The sequence below is a fragment of the Bos grunniens genome, chromosome 15, assembly GCF_055505025.1.
Source record: "Bos grunniens cultivar Pamir isolate PY7600 chromosome 15, Bosgru_T2T1.0, whole genome shotgun sequence".
NCBI lineage: Eukaryota > Metazoa > Chordata > Mammalia > Artiodactyla > Bovidae > Bos > Bos grunniens.
In genome coordinates, this window is record NC_141179.1 from 60,116,811 (window position 1) to 60,137,351 (window position 20,541).

At 39.3% G+C, this 20,541-nt stretch overlaps 1 long non-coding RNA gene across 1 annotated transcript in view; it reads left to right on the forward strand.

Annotated features, from left to right (window-relative positions):
* Window positions 1–10,670, forward strand: part of LOC147358353 (uncharacterized) — a 387,433-nt gene extending 376,763 nt beyond the window's left edge. Inside the window, exon 4 of the long non-coding RNA XR_015141615.1 lies at window positions 10,595–10,670. This is a non-coding gene — a long non-coding RNA (uncharacterized LOC147358353). The remainder of the gene's footprint in view (window positions 1–10,594) is intronic.
* The last annotated feature ends 9,871 nt before the right edge of the window (window positions 10,671–20,541 follow it).

Consider the following 20,541-nt stretch of genomic DNA (forward strand, 5'->3'; position numbering starts at 1 on the left):
TGTCATCTCTACTTCTGATGGTCTGCAGTCTGTATTGATGTGAAGGTTAGGGCATGATAAGCCATGGTGAAAATCAACACTGCCATCATCACCAGTGATATCATCAGTGGCATCGTCAGCACCTCCATCATCATTGTTATCATCACCATTATCACTACTGACTGCAGGCTCACAGGCTGTATGAGACTGACACGCTGCCTACTCTACTGAGAGGGCAGTTCATGCTCACCAGCTGTAGTTGCAACTGTAGCTGTAAGAATCTTTATATCCTTATTTTTTTCCCACAAGACTCATTATGAGAAAATTGTAATTATTTTTCTCACTGAACAGGTGTGGAAATAAGGCTCAGGGAACTCATGCAAAGTCACGTTTCTGGTTTGTAGAGGAGAAAATCTGGCTATACCAAAATTTACCTTTCTGAGTCTTGTTTCCTCTTTTGAATCTGTGTTTATCTCTATTTCACCAGTTTCCATCTAAAACCTCGGTCTGTGATGTCCCAGGGAACAATATGTCTTTCTTCTCTTAGCTGTCGCTTTCACTCACGGTTATTTAACATATTCACTTTTGATGTCTGGGTGGGAAAATGCTTTTTTAGGCAGATGAGGGTGGGGCTATCTTCCATATTGTAGCTTGTTTAGCAGCATCCTTGGCTTCTACACACTGGATGTCAGCAGTACCCCTCTGCAGTCAAGATAGTCACAGATGTCACCACCTGCCTCTGCCAACTGTTCCTTGGGGGCGAAATCATCCTGACTGAGAACCACCGAGTCAACATCTTGGAAACTATAAGCATTTCAGGAGAAGAGTTATTTTTCCCAGGAACATTGCCATAGAACTGATTTCAAAATGATGAAAATTTTGAGCATTCCCACAAACAGTTGAGTTCGGTTCAGTCGCTCAGTCGTGTCCGACTCTTTGCGACCCCATGAATCGCAGCATGCCAGGCTTCCCTGTCCATCACCAACTCCGGGAGTTCACTGAGACTCACATCCATCAAGTCAGTGATGCCATCCAACCATCTCATCCTCTGTCGTCCCCTTCCCCTCCTGCCCCCAATCCCTCCCAGCATCAGAGCCTTTTCCAATGAGTCAACTCTTCACATGAATGGGCCAAGTACTGGAGTTTCAGCTTTAGCATCATTCCTTCCAAAGAAATCCCAGGGCTGATCTCCTTCAGAATGGACTGGTTGGATCTCCTTGCAGTCCAAGGGACTCTCAAGAGTCTTTTCCAACACCACAGTTCAAAAGCATCAATTCTTTGGCACTCAGCTTTCTTCACAGTTGAACCCTCACATTCATACATGACTACTGGAAAAACCATTGCCTTGACTAGATGGACCTTTGTTGGCAAAGTAATGTCTCTGCTTTTGAATATGCTATCTAGGTTGGTCATAACTTTCCTTCCAAGGAGTAAGCGTCTTTTAATTTCATGGCTGCAATCACCATCTGCAGTGATTTTGGAGCCCCCAAAAATAAAGTCTGACACTGTTTCCACAGTTTCCCCATCTATTTCCCATGAAGTGATGGGACCAGATGCCATGATCTTCATTTTCTGAATGTTGAGCTTTAAGCCAACTTTTTCACTCTCCTCTTTCACTTTCATCAAGAGGCTTTTTAGTTCCTCTTCACTTTCTGCCATAAGGGTGGTGTCATCTGCATATCTGAGGTTATTGATATTTCTCCCAGCAATCTTGATTCCAGCTTGTGCTTCTTCCGACCCAGCATTTCTCATGATATCCTGTGGCCACTGCTGAGTTCTCCAAATTTGCTGGCATATTGAGTGTAGCACTTTCACAGCATCATCTTTCAGGATGTGAAATAGGTCAACTGGAATTCCATCACCTCCACTAGCTTTGTTCGTAGTGATGTTTTCTAAGGCCCACTTGACTTCACATTCCAGGATGTCTGGCTCTAGGTCAGTGATCACACCATTGTGATTATCTGGGTTGTGAAGATCTTTTTTGTACAGTTCTTCTGTGTGTTCTTGCCACCTCTTCTTAATATCTTCTTCTTTTATGTCCATACCATTTCTGTCCTTTATCGAGCCCATGTTTGCCTGAAATGTTCCCTTGGTATCTCTAATTTTTTTGAGGAGATCTCTAGTCTTTCCATTCTGTTGTTTTCCTCTATTTCGTTGCACTGATCACTGAGGAAGGCTTTCTTATCTCTTCTTGCTATTCTTTGGAACTCTGCATTCAGATGCTTATGTCTTTCCTTTTCTCCTTTGCTTTTCACTTCTCTTCTTTTCACAGCTATTTGTAAGGCCTCCCCAGACTGTTGTTTTGCTTTTTTGCATTTCTTTTCCGTGAGAATGGGATTGGTCACTGTCTCCTGTACAATGTCACGAACCTCAGTCCATAGTTCATCAGGCACTCTATCTATCAGATCTAAGCCCTTAAATCTACTTCTCACTTCCACTGTATAATCATAAGGGATTTGATTTAGGTCATACCTGAATGGTCTAGTGGTTTTCCCTACTTTCTTCAATTTAAGTCTGAATTTGGCAATAAGGAGTTCATGATCTGAACCACAGTCAGCTCCTGGTCTTGTTTTTGTTAACTGTATAGAGCTTCTCCATCTTTGGCTGCAAAGAATATAATCAATCTGTTTTCAGTGTTGACCATCTGGTGATGTCCATGTGTAGAGTCTTCTCTTGTGTTGTTGGAAGAGGGTGTTTGCTATGACCAGTGCATCTTCTTGGCAAAACTCTATTAGTCTTTGCCCTGCTTCATTCTGTATTCCAAGGCCAAATTTGCCTGTTACTCCAGGTGTTTCTTGACTTCCTACTTTTGCATTCCAGTCCCCTATAATGAAAAGGACATCTTTTTTGGATGTTAGTTCTAAAAGGTCTTGTAGATCTTCATAGAACCGTTCAACTTCAGCTTCTTCAGCGTTACTGGTTGGGGCATAGACTTGGATTACTGTGATATTGAATGGTTTGCCTTGGAAACAAACAGTAAGGAGCAGCAGCTATGCTTTGTTGGAGCAGCCGTGAGGAGATACCCCACATCCAAGGTAAGAAAAACCCAAGTAAGATGGTAGGTGTTGCAAGAGGGCATCAGAGGGCAGACACACTGAAATTATAATCACAGAAAAGTAGTCCATCTAATCACACTAGGACCACAGCCTTGTCTAACTCAATGAAAGTAAGCCATGCCTGTGGGGCCACCCAAGATGGGCAGATCATGGTGGAGAGGTCTGACAGAATGTGGTCCATTGGAGAAGGGAATGGCAAACCACTTCAGTATTCTTGCCTTGAGAACCCCATGAACAGTATGAAAAGGCAAAATGATAGGATACTGAAAGAGAAACTCCCCAGGTCAGTAGGTGCCCAATATGCTACTGGAGATCAGTGGAGAAATAACTCCAGAAAGAATGAAGGGATGGAGCCAAAGCAAAAACAATACCCAGTTGTGGATGTGACTGGTGATAGAAGCAAGGTCTGATGCTGTAAAGAGCAATATTGCATAGGAACCTGGAATGTCAGGTCCATGAATCAAGGCAAATTGGAAGTGGTCAAACAAGAGATGGCAAGAGTGAATTGTCGACATTCTAGGAATCAGCAAACTAAAATGGACTGGAATGGGTGAGTTTAACTCAGATGACCATTATATCTACTACTGTGGACAGGAATCCCTTAGAAGAAATGGAGTAGCCATTGGTCAACAAAAGAGTCCACAAACAAGCAGAAGCTAATTTGGGTTATAGGGTAGATGCAAGAAGTTCTTCCTGGTTTCTTGAAAGTATATGTGTTTCATTTAAGCAATCACAAGGCAAATATTGTTGCAGACATTAATATAATGTAAAAGGAGTCAAAAACCCAATATAATGGTTTTCAAATATTATAATCTTGTTTACTATGGACTTCTTCCACACCACGCAAAATTTTAAGAAATTGTTATGTCTCATTTCATGAATTCAGTTTTAAAGATAGGAACTATTTTAATGAATCTTAAAAAGTGAATAACTATATTATAGAAAATTTAGAAAATCATAGCAGGACAGTAAAAAGTAGCCACGTATCTTTAAAGTAAATACTGTTCACATTTGGCATTTTTTTTTATTCAAGGTTTTTATTTGTGTGTGTGTGTGTGTGTGTCTGATGATAACACCACCTTTCTCACAGGACTGTTATAATTCTCATTTATTGTTTGGCATAGCGCCTGGCAAACAGTATGGACTCTATTGTGGTTGCTATTTTTGTTGTTTTTATTATCTTATAACTTAATTATAAGGTAATATATTTTGTAATTTTTATCATTTTTATTGGAGTATAATTGCTTTACAGTTTATGTTTCTGCTGTACAATGAAGTGAATCAGCTTTATGTATACATATATTCACTCTGTCTTGAACCCCCCTCCCATCCCTTCCACCCTGCTCCATCACAGAGCATCCGGCGGAGCTCCCTATGTTATATAGCAGCTTCCCACATCCCTTCCACCCTGCTTCATCACAGAGCATCCGGTTGAGCTCCCTGTGTTATATAGCAGCTTCCCACAAGCTCTGTTTTAGACACGATAGTGTATATATGTCAATCCTGCTCTCCAGTGCATCTCACTCTCCCCTTTCCCCAACGTCCACATGTCTTGTCTCTGTGTCTGTCTCTCTTCCTGACCTGCAAATGGTCTTATCTGAACCATCTTTTTATTTTCATTTTTTTAATTAAAAACATTTTTTTTTTACTTTACAATATTGTATTGGTTTTGCCATATATTGACATGAAACCACCACAGGGATGAACTATGTTTTTAGATTTCATGCATATTTGTTAATATATGGTATTTGGTTTTCTCTGTCTGACTTACTTCACTCTGTATGACAGATTGTAGGTCCATTTTATATTTTATAGTTTAATTATATATGATATACAGATTGTACTTTAATTATATAATTTAATGAAAACTCTATCATATGAATGTATCATAATTTACTTGATTTTCCCCCTATTTTGTGGCATTTAGATTTGTTCAAAAAATGAGAAATTACTTTTGAACTGCAAACATACTATTGGATTAAATTTATAAAGCAATAGCTTCTTTATGGATACTCCAGATTAAAAGAGAGAATGGCCTTTTTTTCAAGGCCAGGCAATTAATCAATGAAACAATATCTTCTTGCTAATATTTCCATCTGTCCACCTGCCTCCCAGTTTGATGTTATGGCAAAGATAAGCATTGAGACAGAGAGATATTGGTTAAGTTCAAGTAGGATGTGTTGTGGATTCAAACCTTCCTTTTGGGATGATCAGATCACCTGTCACATATTTAGATGTTTTATATGTTTATTTTTGTTTCATCAAAAATCATAGGGAAACAAATGTAATGGCTGTTGCTGTTGCTAACCAATTTCTACACAAGGTAAAACATGAAAACAGCTCCAGGAGGTTATTGCTTTAGACTCCATCAGCAGCTTGGACAGTCAGCAAATGAGATGTAGTAGCCTTCCCAACCAGCAGGCTCTCAGCAACCAGCTTACTGGTCTTTGCTTTCTAATGGATATGGTTCTGCAAAAGTGTCTGTTGGCCCATGTTAATGGCGGCAAAACATTTGCTCTAAATTGTCTTTTGAGATGATTTATGATTAAGCTTTGCAGAATAAGAAGCCACTGGGTGGAGGTGGTCCTTCCCCGGGTGTGAGAACATTAGGGTGTTTGACAAACCTTCAGCAAAGTTATTCTAGGACCTGGGCTTTGTTTCCTCCTCTTCAACAGTTAAGAATGGAATTAGATCTCTTTTAAGTCCTCTTACCATTTTCTCACTTGATATTTAAGTTATATTTAACAAGTGTATTCAATTCCTTGCATGTAGGTTGATAGAAGTCGGTTATTAGTATGCAGTATATTAAATCTGTCAGAAAAGAGATCAGAGGAAACCCCTGGTAAAGATCACTCAGCTTTTAAAGAAAGATTCAAGTGAGTCAAAGGATTTCAATCTATGAGACTGAATGAAGGGACAGGACAGCAATAGTGGTCTACTTTGAGACACAGACACCAAATCCAAAAGTTACTTAATACAAAGACTAAAAAGAGTATCTACTGGATAGTTGGTTTGAAGTCTTAAAAGCTTCTCCCCACATGGATTATATATTCAGTTAGATCACTTAAAAGAATTGGAAATAGTGGAGCCTAATGAGGCCACATTGTATCAGCTCCTCAATCTCTTCCATGGATTGTCAGAGAGCATACCCTGCTAGCAACTACAGACCTTACATCTGTAACTCTTGATCATGGTATCACAAACATATACCTTGATTTCTTTAAATTGAGAAATAATTAACACACAAAATTGTATTAGTTTCAGGTGTACAACATAATGATTTGATATTTGTATGTATCTCAAAATAATCACCACGAGCTGTGCTGTGCTTAGTCAGTCATGTCTGACTGTTTGTGACCCCATGGACTATAGCCTGCCAGACTCCTCTGTCCATGGGATTCTCCAGACAAGAATACTGGAATGGGTGCCATGCCCTCCTCCAGGGGAACTTAACAACCCAGGGATTGAACCCGAGTCTTGCACATTGCATGCAGGGTCTTTACCATATGAGCCACCAGGGAAGCCCAAAATTCTAGTTAATGTCTGACACCATACATAGTTACTGAATTTTTTTTTCTTATGCTGACGACTTTTAAGATATATGCTACAGTGTGAATGAACCTTCAAAATATTATGCTAAGAAAAGAAACCAAAGAAAAAAGGACAAATGTTGTATGCTTCCACTTATTTGAAACATCTAGAATAGGCAAACATCATAGAGACAGAATATAGATGAGCAATTAGAAGCTAAGGAGATGAGGGAATAGGGAGTTACCGTTTCATGGTTATAGAGTTTCTGTTCAGAGTGACAAAGAGGTTTATGAAATAGTGGTAATGATTGCACAGCATTGTGAATTCAGTTAACACCAATGAATTGTAAATTTGAAATGACTAAAATGCAAATTTTGTTTTACACATGTAAATTTGCCATTTTAGGCATATATATGTATATATAAAAACTAATGAATTATGCCCAAACTCACTGAATTGAATAGTTTAACTGGGAGAATTATATGATATGTGAACTGTATCTCACAAAGCTGCTTTTTTCTTCTTTTAAGAAAAATACTATGCTAGTCACATACCTAATTGTAAATTTTCTAGTCATTTTTTTGGGCATGGTTAGTACTCTGTCTTCCACTGCAGGGAACATGAGTTCAATCCCTGGTCAGGGAATTGAGGTTCTATATGCCACTTGGTGCAGCCAAGAATTTTATAAAAAAATGAATCAGACACCTAAATATAAGAGCTAAAACTAGAAAACTCTTACAAGAAAACATAGAAGTGAACCTTTGTAACCTTGGACTAAGCAGCAGTTCCTTAGATAATAGCACCAAAAGTATAAACAAGGGGAAAAATAAATTGGACTTAATCTAATCATATTTAAAAAAATAAAAAAGGGTGAAATTAACCTTTACAGAATATTTTATTTTACCCAGTATATCCCAAACATTATAATTTCAATATTTAACAATTCTGCATGTTCTATAACAATTCTGCATGTTCTGTAACAAATTGCATCACATTGTTTTCTTTCTCCTGAGTCTTTGAAATTTGGTGTAGGTTTTGCACTGAAGCATATCTCAGTCTAGCCTCACCCCATTTCAAGTGTTCAGTAGTCACAGTAGTGGTGAGTACCCATCACTGGACAACAAATGTTCAAAGTGTGGTCCATGGGTCAGTAGCATTAGCATCCCCTTGGAGTTTGTTGAAAACGCAAGATCTTTGGCCCCATCAAGACAAACAGAAGGAGAACCTGAATTCCTGTGGCCATGGCAGACATGACTGATCTATCACAGCATAAGGCGATGGCACCCCACTCCAGTACTCTTGCCTGGAAAATCCCATGGACAGAGGAGTCTGGTGGGCTGCAGTCCATGGGGTTGTTAAGGGTCGGACATGACTGAGCAACTTCACTTTCCCTTTTCCCTTTCATGCACTGGAGAAGGAAATGGCAACCCATTCCAGTGTTCTTGCCTGGAGAATCCCAGGGACAGGGGAGCCTGGTGGGCTGCCATCTATGGGGTCGCACAGAGTCGGACACGACTGAAGCGACTTAGCAGCAGTAGCAGTGGTTCTTATCAACAGTTACTTACTGTTGATAAGCATGAGGGCCTTCTGTAGCCATTTCAACCTCTGTCTTTTACCCATGGAGAAACTTTGGCCTAGAGACATTCAGCAACTCACCCACATCTGCATGGGATGTTGGTGACAAACCTGGGAACACAGGTCAGGCTCCAACTCCCTCGTCCAGAGTTTGCTTTCCCCATAACATGGGTCCCTATAGACTCTTCACTCACACTCCTCTGGCTTTGAGATGGTCACTCTGGTGGTGTGGTCCTTTCAGAAACCATTGTTTGGTCAGCAGTGAATTGGGAGAGAGTTTGGCAGTAGGCCCAAGATCTGAGTCCTGTCTGTGGCTTTGTAATCTACAGAGGGGACCAAGTGGTCTCAGCTGCAACTGGAATGTTCCAAGGAGGTGAGCAGCTAACTTGAAGCTCACTTCGGGGGCCTTGAGTTTGCCTCTCCAGTGACTCACATCAGAGGAACTGGCTTTTCCAGAATCCTAGTGTGGCTTAGCACATTGATGAGTTGGAGATGAGTCTGGGGCAAGCCTGTGTTCTAGAGTAGTGCATCTCAAAATTCAGTATGCGTTCATGTCACCTAGGGACTTTATTAAAGTGCAGATTCTCTTTCCTCCCCCTTCTCTTCACTCAAGCCTCAGAGATTTTTGTGGGATAAGGTCTGCACAGGCATATATAATTCACTGATGCTTTCTGCATGATTTGATATGGCACTTTACTCTTGGTATTCCCAACAAATCAAAGGAATACAAATTGATAAGAGCTATAATATTGATTCTTATGCCAGCATACAGTTCATTTTATCATATAGTGGATAGTTTTAAATTTGATCATAATTTAAAGACAGACATTTGTGTAGCTGAATGAATCTGGGCCATATGCTGACTAACTCCCATATTTAGTGTGCTTCAGACTTACTGATCAGTATCCACCCTCCTTAAGAGAAGAGGAGAATGACCCTCTAGCTTGCCCACCTATTCATCCATTTGTTTGACCAACATTTGTGAAGTGCTTGCTTTTGCTAAGATGTCAAGAGGTCTAACATTGTAGAGATTCATACTGTACCCACGCTTGAGGGACTTAAAGTCACAGTGCTGTCAGAGTGTTGTGGCAGATCTCTCCAGTGATTAATAAACAGATATTTGGCCAAAATTATGATTTTTTTCAATATATTATCTTGCCCATAAGATTCTATATTGATGCACAATGTTATTAATCGTTAATTCCCCCAACCATGAAGGTGCTCGTAAAACTACTGGCAACTGAATATTCAATTTTGATTGGGAAATTAAACTATTGTTATCACATGAGCTCTTCTGTTCCTCAAGCAGGTTGCCATTTTTTTTTTTTCACCTTACTGCTATTAGCATATCTGGGTAAGATGTTAACTTTTTTTCTTAATAGTGACCTCACATATCACTTCATTAAGACTGCCACAAAATGCCAGTTAACTCTAGAATTTTGCAGTACAGGCTGGATATTAGACCAGCATCAGTCAGGCAACTACAGTAATAATAATAATAACAATGATAGCAATAGTACTGATAGCAATGATATCAGCAATAATATTAACAATAATGGCACAGATACCAATAACAATGGTTATAATATGTATTATTATGTGACTATATATGCCTCAGATATGCGGATGACACCACCCTTATGGCAGAAAGTGAAGAGGAACTCAAAAGCCTCTTGATGAAAGTGAAAGTGCAGAGTGAAAAAGTTGGCTTAAAGCTCAACATTCAGAAAACGAAGATCACGGCATCCGGTCCCACCACTTCATGGGAAATAGATGGGGAAACAGTGGAAACAGTGTCAAACTTTATTTTTCTGGGCTCCAAAATCACTACAGATGGTGACTGCAGCCATGAAATTAAAAGACGCTTACTCCTTAGAAGGAAAGTTATGACCAACCTAGATAGCATATTCAAAAGCAGAGACATTACTTTGCCAACAAAGGTTCATCTAGTCAAGGCTATGGTTTTTCCTGTGGTCATGTGTGGATGTGAGAGTTGGACTGTGAAGAAGGCTGAGCACTGGAGAATTGATGCTTTTGAACTGTGGTGTTGGAGAAGACTCTTGAGAGTCCCTTGGACTGCAAGGAGATCCAACCAGTCCATTCTGAAGGAGATCAGCCCTGGGATTTCTTTGGAAGGAATGATGCTAAAGCTGAAACTCCAGTACTTTGGCCACCTCATGCGAAGAGTTGACTCACTGGAAAAGACTCTGATGCTGGGAGGGATTGGGGGCAGGAGGAGAAGGGGACGACAGAGGATGAGATGGCTGGATGGCATCACTGACTGGATGGACGTGAGTCTGGGTGAACTCAAGAGTTGGTGATGGACAGGGAGGCCTGGTGTGCTGCGATTCGTGGGGTCGCAAAGAGTCAGACACGACTGAGTGACTGATCTGGTCTGATCTATGCCTGATTCTACTTTAAATATCTTTTCCACATGTTTTTAACCTTCACAGGAAGTAACATAGGAAGCCCAACTAACATCCGCAATATTATACAGCTTATAAATTGTGAAGCTGGATTCAAGCTAAGGTATGTCAGATTCCCATATCCATTCTGATTGCATTAGGCAAACTCTGACCAACAGGTAAGGGTGTTGAGATGAATTCTGAAGTTGCTGTCCGTCTCTGTCAGGAGCGTGATGAAGGTGAGGGCTGGCAATCCTGCCACCCCATGTGTGTTTTATTGCCTTTCATGAGGAATGAAGAAACATTTCCAAAAACCTAGGCATTCTTTTAGCTGGCTTTTCAAATATTTACTCTTGTTAGGACGATATCTGGGTGTATAAGCATAAATTTGTCCATTTAAAAACTGATGTTCCTACAGATGGTAAATATTATTACCAAACTCAAAACATCATTTTTTTCGAAATTCTCATTGTCATTGTCAAAACATCTCATTGTCTCATTTTTCAAAACTGTCACTGTCATCTGTATTTTAAATTCATTCTTTTTAATGGTTGTTAATATTGCACGTTGTGGAACACCACAGTCAAGCTAGTGATAACCTTTAGCTTGTTTGAGCAGTCCTTTTGTTTCCAGTTCTTGGTCACTGAATAAGGTTGAATAAACATCCTTATTTATATTCTTTTATTATCTTTATGAGTTGGTATTTTAAATTTTGTGGGGTAGATTACCATGAGTTATTTTTTGGGTGTAAGTGGAAGTGGAGTTGCTCAGTCCTGTCTGACTCTTTGCGACTCCATAGACTGTAGTCCACCAGGCTCCTCCATCCATGGAATTTTTTGGGTAGATATTACTAAATTGCCTTCTAAAGAGCTGTAGCATTTTACATTCTCAATAATAATATGAGATCATTTGCCATCAGAAAGACCTATAGACTCTAGAACTTAGATATTATTGTCACTCAAATCTGCAATTCCATGCTAGTTATATTGAGCACATTTTACCATATTTATTATTCATTTGGATTTGTTCTTCTGTGAATATTCTATTCTGATAATTTGTATATTTTTATACTAACAATAATTTGTTTTGTTCTTTTCAGCTTGTAATAGCTATTGTATATTATACAGATTAGCCCATGATCTGTCATCTACATAATATGTTTTTTAGGACAAAATTTTTCTTTTAATTTTTAATGATATCCTTTTCAATTCAATAGTTTTAATCTATTTATTCTCTGTTCTTTCATACCATCTAGGTTTCAGTTAGGAAAATCTCCTTGATTCTAAGATCATATAGTTTCTTAGAGTTCTTTGCAAGTCTTTTGGCTTTTGTTGTTGCTAACCATTTAATCTATCTTATTTTAGGATACTAGGAGTTATTTTTATTTTCTTCCAAATTTTTAGCCAGTTTTGCCAGAAATATTCATTAAACAGTCTATATTTGCCCACTAAAATAATCTTAATCAATTCAGTTTAGTCACTCAATCGTGTCTGACTCTTTGCGACCCCATAAATCGCAGCACGCCAGGACTCCCTGTCCATCACCAACTCCCGGAGTTCACTCAGACTCACGTCCATCGAGTCAGTGATGCCATCCAGCCATCTCATCCTCTGTCGTCCCCTTCTCCTCTTTCCCCCAAATAATAATAATCCTCTTGCCCCTAAATAATCTTTATAGACACCCCAAATATCTTATTAGGCATCAAATTCTGAATTTATAATTTATTTCAGAAATTTTGTGGTTTCACTGAAAAGAAATATTATATTAATTTTATGGCAGTGGTCTTATAATAGACTTTCTCAGTTAAGTTCTACAAAATGATCTCTCTCTGTGAGAGATCATGATTAGTGAAATAGTTTTATTTAAATTTTAATGCTTTGCAATTCTAACTCTGCCAGTTGTGAATATTGACTGAGCACAGCACCAGTAGAATTTTTATTATAAGTGTGTCAGCCTTGTATGGCAGCGCACAGTAGGAAGGGCCATTTCATTTGGTTTGGTCTATTCTCAGTTTCCAACATGAGATAAGGAAAATTGCTGATTATTGATGGTTTTTCCTGTGGTCATGTATGGATGTGAGAGTTGGACTGTGAAGACTGCTAAAGAATTGATGCTTTTGAACTGTGGTGTTGGAGAAGACTCTTGAGAGTCCCTTAGACTGCAAGGAGATCCACCCAGTCCATTCTGAAGGAGATCAGCCCTGGGATTTCTTTGGAAGGAATGATGCTAAAGCTGAAACTCCAGTACTTTGGCCACCTCATGTGAAGAGATGACTCATTGGAAAAGCCTCTGATGCTGGGAGGGATTGGGGGCAGGAGGAGAAGGGGACGACAGAGGATTAGATGGCTGGATGGCATCACTGACTCGATGGACATGAGTCTGAGTGAACTCCGGGAGTTGGTGATGGACAGGGAGGCCTGGCGTGCTGCAATTCATGGGGTCACAAAGAGTCGGACACGACTGAGCGACTGATCTGATTTGATCTGATCTGATGATTGCTCTATTAGAGGGAGATAGGGCAATATGATGATGATGCTGGCTTCTCTCCATAAATTATTTCCCTCACCCTTTCTTTTTTTCTGCTGAATTACTCATAGAATTAAACTCTTCCAGGGCAACAAGAAAACTGAGGAAGCTTTTCAACATAAGAAATTTTTACATACCACAACTTAGCTTCCTCTCCAGATTTTCTCCAGAGTGACGGAACTGACTGACTGACTGAAGCAAAGTGAGGACTGTATTAGAATTGGATTATATTGTGAAATTTATTTTATTATTTTATAATTTTACCATTTAGCTATTTATTCTGCTTTTTTATACCTTATTAGCCTTCATGTGTTAAAAACATGTCTGGCTATCCAACATTGTGCTGATTAAAGATGAGATTAAGACATAGAAGAGGATTTTAGGCTCGATGGCAATTCTAATACAATGAATAATGAATAATCACAACCTAGACAGGTGCAACAAAGATTACAACAAAATTTGAAGTCACTTGTATACACCTCACAGTTCAGTTCAGTCACTCAGTCGTGTCAGACTCTGTGACCCCATGGACTGCAGCACACCAGGCCTCCCTGTCCATCACCAACTCCCAGAGCTTACTCAAACTCAAGTCCATTGAGTCAGTGATGCTATCCAACCATCTCATCCTCTTTCATCCCCTTCTCCTCCCACCTTCAATCTTCCCAGCATCAGGGTCTTTTCAAATGTTCTTTGCATCAGGTGGCCAAAGTATTGGAGTTTTAGCTTCAGCATCAGTCCTTCCAATGAATATTCCAGACTGATTTCTTTTCGGATGGACTGTTTGGCTCTCCTTGCAGTCCAAGGAACTCTCAAGAGTCTTCTCCAACACCACAGTTCAAAAGCATCATTCTTTGGTGCTCAGCTTTCTTTATAGCCCAACTGTCACATTCATACATGAATATTGGAAACACCACTAGCTTTGACTAGGAGGATCGTTGTTGGCAACTCACAGCCATTTGAGAAATAAAGCTACTGCTTATTTTAAGTAGCTATTATGTTCTCAAAACACAGTAAACTTTTGTTTAAAAAAAGTCATATTCAGTCCAAAGCCTCAAGAATCAAGTTATGTTAACTGAACCTATTGTGCAGAAAAGGTCATACATCAGATGAGAAACTAATCATGTCAGCATGTAAAATTATAGTAAGTAAGCTGCTTAGCCAAGATGCAATATGAGAAATTGAAGCTTCCAGTCTCAAGTAGTACAGTAAGTTGACATATTGATGACATGCCATGTCGACCAAAGAGGTTTTGTGTAATATACTGAAAAACAAGTTTCTCTGCAGATTGATGAGTCAACAGATTTCACCAATAAATGTTATGATGTAGCCCTGTAAGATTTGTAAATGATGGTGACATTTAAGAAAAGGGTTTTTCTGCAGCGAAGAATTGCCTACAATAAGCAAATGCCAGGGCAAATTTAGCACTTTGTCTTCATATCTAGAAACACAAGTGTTATCTTGGAAGAACTGAGTTGGTGTCTATACAGATGCTGCCTTATCAGTGATTGACTCTGTAAGTTTTACCTCTCTTTAAAAAAAGAAAAACCTAATGCTGTTATAATACACTGCTTTCTTGAGAGAGAGGCTTACACCAATACCTGTAACAGATGAAATAACTCTGTATAATGTCACAAAGGTCTCCTGAAAATTAACCCTAAAATCATAGTCAAGAGTAGCTTCAGTGATACTCTAGATACCTATACCTAGAATAAACTCATCATATTTGTTAAAATAAGTATGGAAGATTGGAATGCATGTGTGCATGCTAAGTTGCTTCAGTCATGTCTGACTTTTTGTAACCCTATGGACCATAGCCCACCAGGTTCCTCTGTCCATGGGATTCTCCAGGAAAGAATACTGGAATGGGTCCCATGCCCTCCTCCAGGGGATCTTCTCAACCCAGGGATCAAACTCATGTCTCTTATGTTTCCTACATTGGCTGGCAGCTTCTTTACCACTGACACCACCTGGAAGCTCAGAAGATTGGAATAGGTTTCAATATTGTCTTACCCAATCGAAGGCAAATGGTGATTCCAAGTTCTTTAGACATTGAGATTTTAAGGTATTGGACATCAGTTCTGGATATGGATGATATGAAGATTTAATTCCTTTTAATCATTTTCTTTTAAACTTTGGTATTGGAGAAGACTCTTGAGAGTCCCTTGGACTGCAAGGAGATCCAACCAGTCAATCCTAAAGGAAATCAGTCCTGGGTGTTCATCGGAAGGACTGATGTTGAAGCTGAAACTCCAATATTTTGGCCTCCTGATGAGAAGAGCTGACTCATTTGAAAAGACCCTGATGCTGGGAAAGATTGAGGGCAGGAGGAGAAGGGGATGATGGAGGATGAGATAGTTGGATGGCATCACTGACTCAATGGACATGAGTTTGGGTAAATTCCGGGAGTTGGTGATGGACAGGGAGGTCTGGTGTGCTGCATGCAGTTCATGGGGTAGCAAAGAGTCGGACACGACTGAGCGACTGAACTGAATTGAATCATTTTCTCATAGAAATTTTATTATTTGTCTCATTATAGCATGATCCTTGAACTCTGGGCTAAGACGTAATAGGAGATACTTTAAGGTAGGGTCACTTTTGTACAGAGAGGTGTCACGTGGCTTTTGTTTATACTCACCTGCATTGTGAGGCTAAGCTCTGTGCTATTTGAGGATGCCACTCATTACCAACTTCCTAACCCTAGACCTCCTGTGTTTCCTTAGCACAAATGTTGAGTCATTCTCCCAAGAGATTTCTTGGAATAGACTTTGTTATTTCTTTTTAAGTTTGTTATTTTATATTTTCAATAAATTTTTCCTTGTTACATCCATTTGGAAAATATAAAGGCCAAAAATAGCCGAAGTTTTTCTAACTGTTCAGCCTTAATTTTGCACTGAAGTTCATGAAGATGGAGAGGTGAAACCTGTATTTTTTCCTTGCCTTTGTTGTTGTTTAATTGCTCAGTCATTTCTAACTCTTTTGCAACCCCATGGACAATGGCCTGCCAGGCTCCTCTGTCGATGGGATTTCCCAGGCAAGAATGCTGGAGTGGGTTGCTCTCTCCTTCTCCAGGGAATCTTCTCCACCCAGAGATCAAACTTGTCTCTCCTGCAAGTCTCCTGCATTTCAGATGGATTCTTTATTACTGAGTCCAAGGGAAGCCCTTAAAATCATCAAAATAATACGTAATGACTAGTTATAGAACTTTTAAAAGAGATATTTTTAAAAAATCAGATATTTATTGTGTGTGTATATATATATATACACACACTATATATATATATAACTATGTGTATGTATATATATAACTACACATATATATAATTATATATATGTATATAATACATGCATATTATATTATATGTATATTATATATATACATATAATATATATATAATATATATAATATATTATACATATTATATATACATATATATGTATATATATAACTACACACATATATAATATATATAATGTATATATATAATATATATATACAATATATATAATGTATACATATATATAATGTATATATATAACTACACACATATATAATTATATATATACATATACATATATACATATAATATAATATAATATATACACATATATAATTATATATATGTATATATTTATATATACATTATATATATATATATATATATATATATATAGTTTTTGAGTTTGGCATACACATACTGCCATTAATCACTTCTTTACCAAGCTATCAAATATACCTATTATAGTGAAAATTTTCCTTATGGCCCACTGGTGTCAGTCTTTTCCCTCTGCTCTATTTTCTGTCAATCTGTGATTTGATTTCTGTACTTACAGTTTTGCCTGTTCTAGAATGTGATATACATTGAATCATAGCTATGTAGCCTTCTGACTCCGCCTTCGCGTAGTAGTGCATTTGAGATTCAGTCGCGTTGTTGAATATATCTGCGACGTATTCCTTGGTATTGTGTCGGTAGTATTTCTTTAGAAGGGGGACCGTGATTTGTTAATCCATTCGTCAGTTGATGAATATTCGGCTATTGCTAGTTTTTTTTTTTCTTATGAATAAATCTATACATATTCAATGTGCAGTCCTTGGTGAAGCATATGTTTTCATTTATCTTACATAAATACTAGGAGCTGTGTTGACGGTTGTATGGAAATTGTATGTTTAAGTTTTAAAAGGCTACCAAACAGTGCCGTATTGCAAGAGGGCATCAGAGGGCAGACACACTGAAACCATACTCACAGAAAACTAGTCAATCTAATCACACTAGGACCACAGCCTTGTCTAACTCAATGAAACTAAGCCATGCCCGTGGGGCCACCCAAGATGGGCGCATCATGGTGGAGAGGTCTGACAGAATGTGGTCCACTGGAGAAGGGAATGGCAAACCACTTCAGTATTCTTGCCTTGAGAACCCCATGAACAGTATGAAAAGGCAAAATGATAGGATACTGAAAGAGGAACACCCCAGGTCAGTAGGTGCCCAATATGCTACTGGAGATCAGTGGAGAAATAACTCCAGAAAGAATGAAGGGATGGAGCCAAAGCAAAAACAACACCCAGCTGTGGATGTGACTGGTGATAGAAGCAAGGTCCAATGCTGTAAAGAGCAATATTGCATAGGAACCTGGGATGTCAGGTCCATGAATCAAGGCAAATTGGAAGTGGTCAAAAAAGAGATGGCAAGAGTGAATGTCCACATTCTAGGAATCAGCAAACTAAAATGGACTGGAATGGGTGAATTTAACTCAGATGACCATTATATCTACTACTGCAGGCAGGAATCCCTCAGAAGAAATGGAGTACCCATCATGGTCAACAAAAGAGTCCGAAATGCAGTACTTGGCTGCAATCTCAAAAACAACAGAATGATCTCTGTTCATTTCCAAGGCAAACCATTCAATATCACAGTAATCCAAGTCTATGCCCCAACCAGTAATGCTGAAGAAGCTGAAGGTGAATGATTCTATGAAGACCTACAAGACCTTTTAGAACTAACATCCAAAAAAGATGTCCTTTTCATTATAGGGGACTGGAATGCAAAAGTAGGAAATCAAGAAACACCTGGAGTAACAAGCAAATTTGGCCTTGGAATACAGAATGAAGCAGGGCAAAGACTAATAGAGTTTTGCCAAGAAAATGCACTGGTCATAACAAACACCCTCTTTCAACAACACAAGAGAAGACTCTATACATGGACATCACCAGATGGTCAACACTGAAATAAGATTGATTATATTCTTTGCAGCCAAAGATGGAGAATCTCTATATAGTCAGCAAAAACAAGACCAGGAACTGACTGTGGCTCAGATCATGAACTCCTTATTGCCAAATTCAGACTTAAATTGAAGAAAGTAGAGAAAACCACCAGACCATTCAGGTATGACCTAAATCAAATCCCTTATGATTATACAGTGGAAGTGAGAAATAGGTTTAAGGGCCTAGATCTGATAGATAGAGTGCCTGAGGAACTATGGAATGAGGTTCTTGACATTGTACAGGAGACAGGAATCAAGACCATCCCCATGGAAAAGAAATGCAAAAAAGCAAAATGGCTGTCTGGGGAGGCCTTACAAATAGCTGTGAAAAGAAGAGAAGCGATAAGCAAAGGAGAAAAGGAAAGATATAAGCATCTGAATGCAGAGTTCCAAAGAATAACAAGAAGAGATAAGAAAACCTTCCCCAGCGATCAATGCAAAGAAATAGAGGAAAACAACAGAATGGGAAAGACTAGAGATCTCTTCAAGAAAATTAGAGATACCAAGGGAATATTTCATGCAAAGATGGGCTCGATAAAGGACAGAAATGGTATGGACCTAATGGAAGCAGAAGATATTAAGAAGAGATGGCAAGAATACACAGATGAACTGTACAAAAAAGATTTTCACGACCCAGATAATCACGATGGTGTGATCACTTACCTAGAGCCAGACATCCTGGAATGTGAAGTCAAGTGGGCCTTAGAAAGCATCACCATGAACAAAGCTAGTGGAGGTGATGGAATTCCAGTTGAGCTATTCCAAATCCTGAAAGATGATGCTGTGAAAGTGCTACACTCAATATGCCAGCAAATTTGGAGAACTCAGCAGTGGCCACAGGACTGGAAAATGTCAGTTTTCATTCCAATCCCAAAGAAAGGCAATGCCAAAGAATGCTCAAACTACCGCATAATTGCACTCATCTCACACGCTAGTAAAGTAATGCTCAAAATTCTCCAAGCCAGGCTTCAGCAATTTGTGAACTGTGAACTTCCTGATGTTCAAGCTGGTTTTAGAACAGGCAGAGGAACCAGAAGTCAAATTGCCAACATCTGCTGGATTTGGAGAAAGCAAGAGAGTTTCAGAAAAACATCTATTTCTGCTTTATTGACTATGCCAAAGCCTTTGACTGTGTGGATCACAAGAAACTGTGGAAAATTCTTCAAGAGATGGGAATACCAGACCACCTGACCTGCCTCTTGAGAAATTTGTATGCAGGTCAGGAAGCAACAGTTAGAACTGGACATGGAACAACAGACTGGTTCCAAATAGGAAAAGGAGTACATCAAGGCTGTATATTGTCACCCTGCTTATTTAACTTATATGCAGAGTACATCATGAGAAATGCTGGACTGGAAGAAACGCAAGCTGGAATCAAGATTGCCGGGAGAAATATCAATAACCTCAGATATGCAGATGACATCACCTTTATGGCAGAAAGTGAAGAGGAACTCAAAAGCCTCTTGATGAAAGTGAAAGTGGAGAGTGAAAAAGTTGGCTTAAAGCTCAACATTCAGAACATGAAGACCATGGCATCCAGTCCCATCACTTCATGGGAAATAGATGGGGAAACAGTGGAAACAGTGTTAGAATTTATTTTTCTGGGCTCCAAAATCAGTGCAGATGGTAACTGCAGCCATGAAATTAAAAGACGCTTACTCCTTGGAAGGAAAGTTATGACCAACCTAGATAGCATATTCACAAGCAGAGACATTACTTTGCCAACAAAGGTTCGTCTAGTCAAGGCTATGGTTTTTCCTGTGGTCATGTGTGGATGTGAGAGTTGGACTGTGAAGAAGGCTGAGCGCCAAAGAATTGATGCTTTTGAACTGTGGTGTTGGAGAAGACTCTTGAGAGTCCCTTGGACTGCAAGGAAATCCAACCAGTCCATTCTGAAGATCAGCCCTGGGATTTCTTTGGAAGGAATGATGCTAAAGCTGAAACTCCAGTACTTTGGCCACCTGATGCCAAGAGTTGACTCATTGGAAAAGACTCTGTTCCTGGGAGGGATTGGGTGCAGGAGGAGAAGGGGACAGCAGAGTATGAGACGGCTGGATGGCATCACTGACCTGATGGACGTGAGTCTGAGTGAACTCCGGGAGTTGGGGATGGACAGGCAGGCCTGGCATGCTGCGATTCATGGGTCACAAAGAGTCAGACATGACTGAGTGACTGAACTGAACTGAGCTGAAACTGTGCCTCAGAGTGGC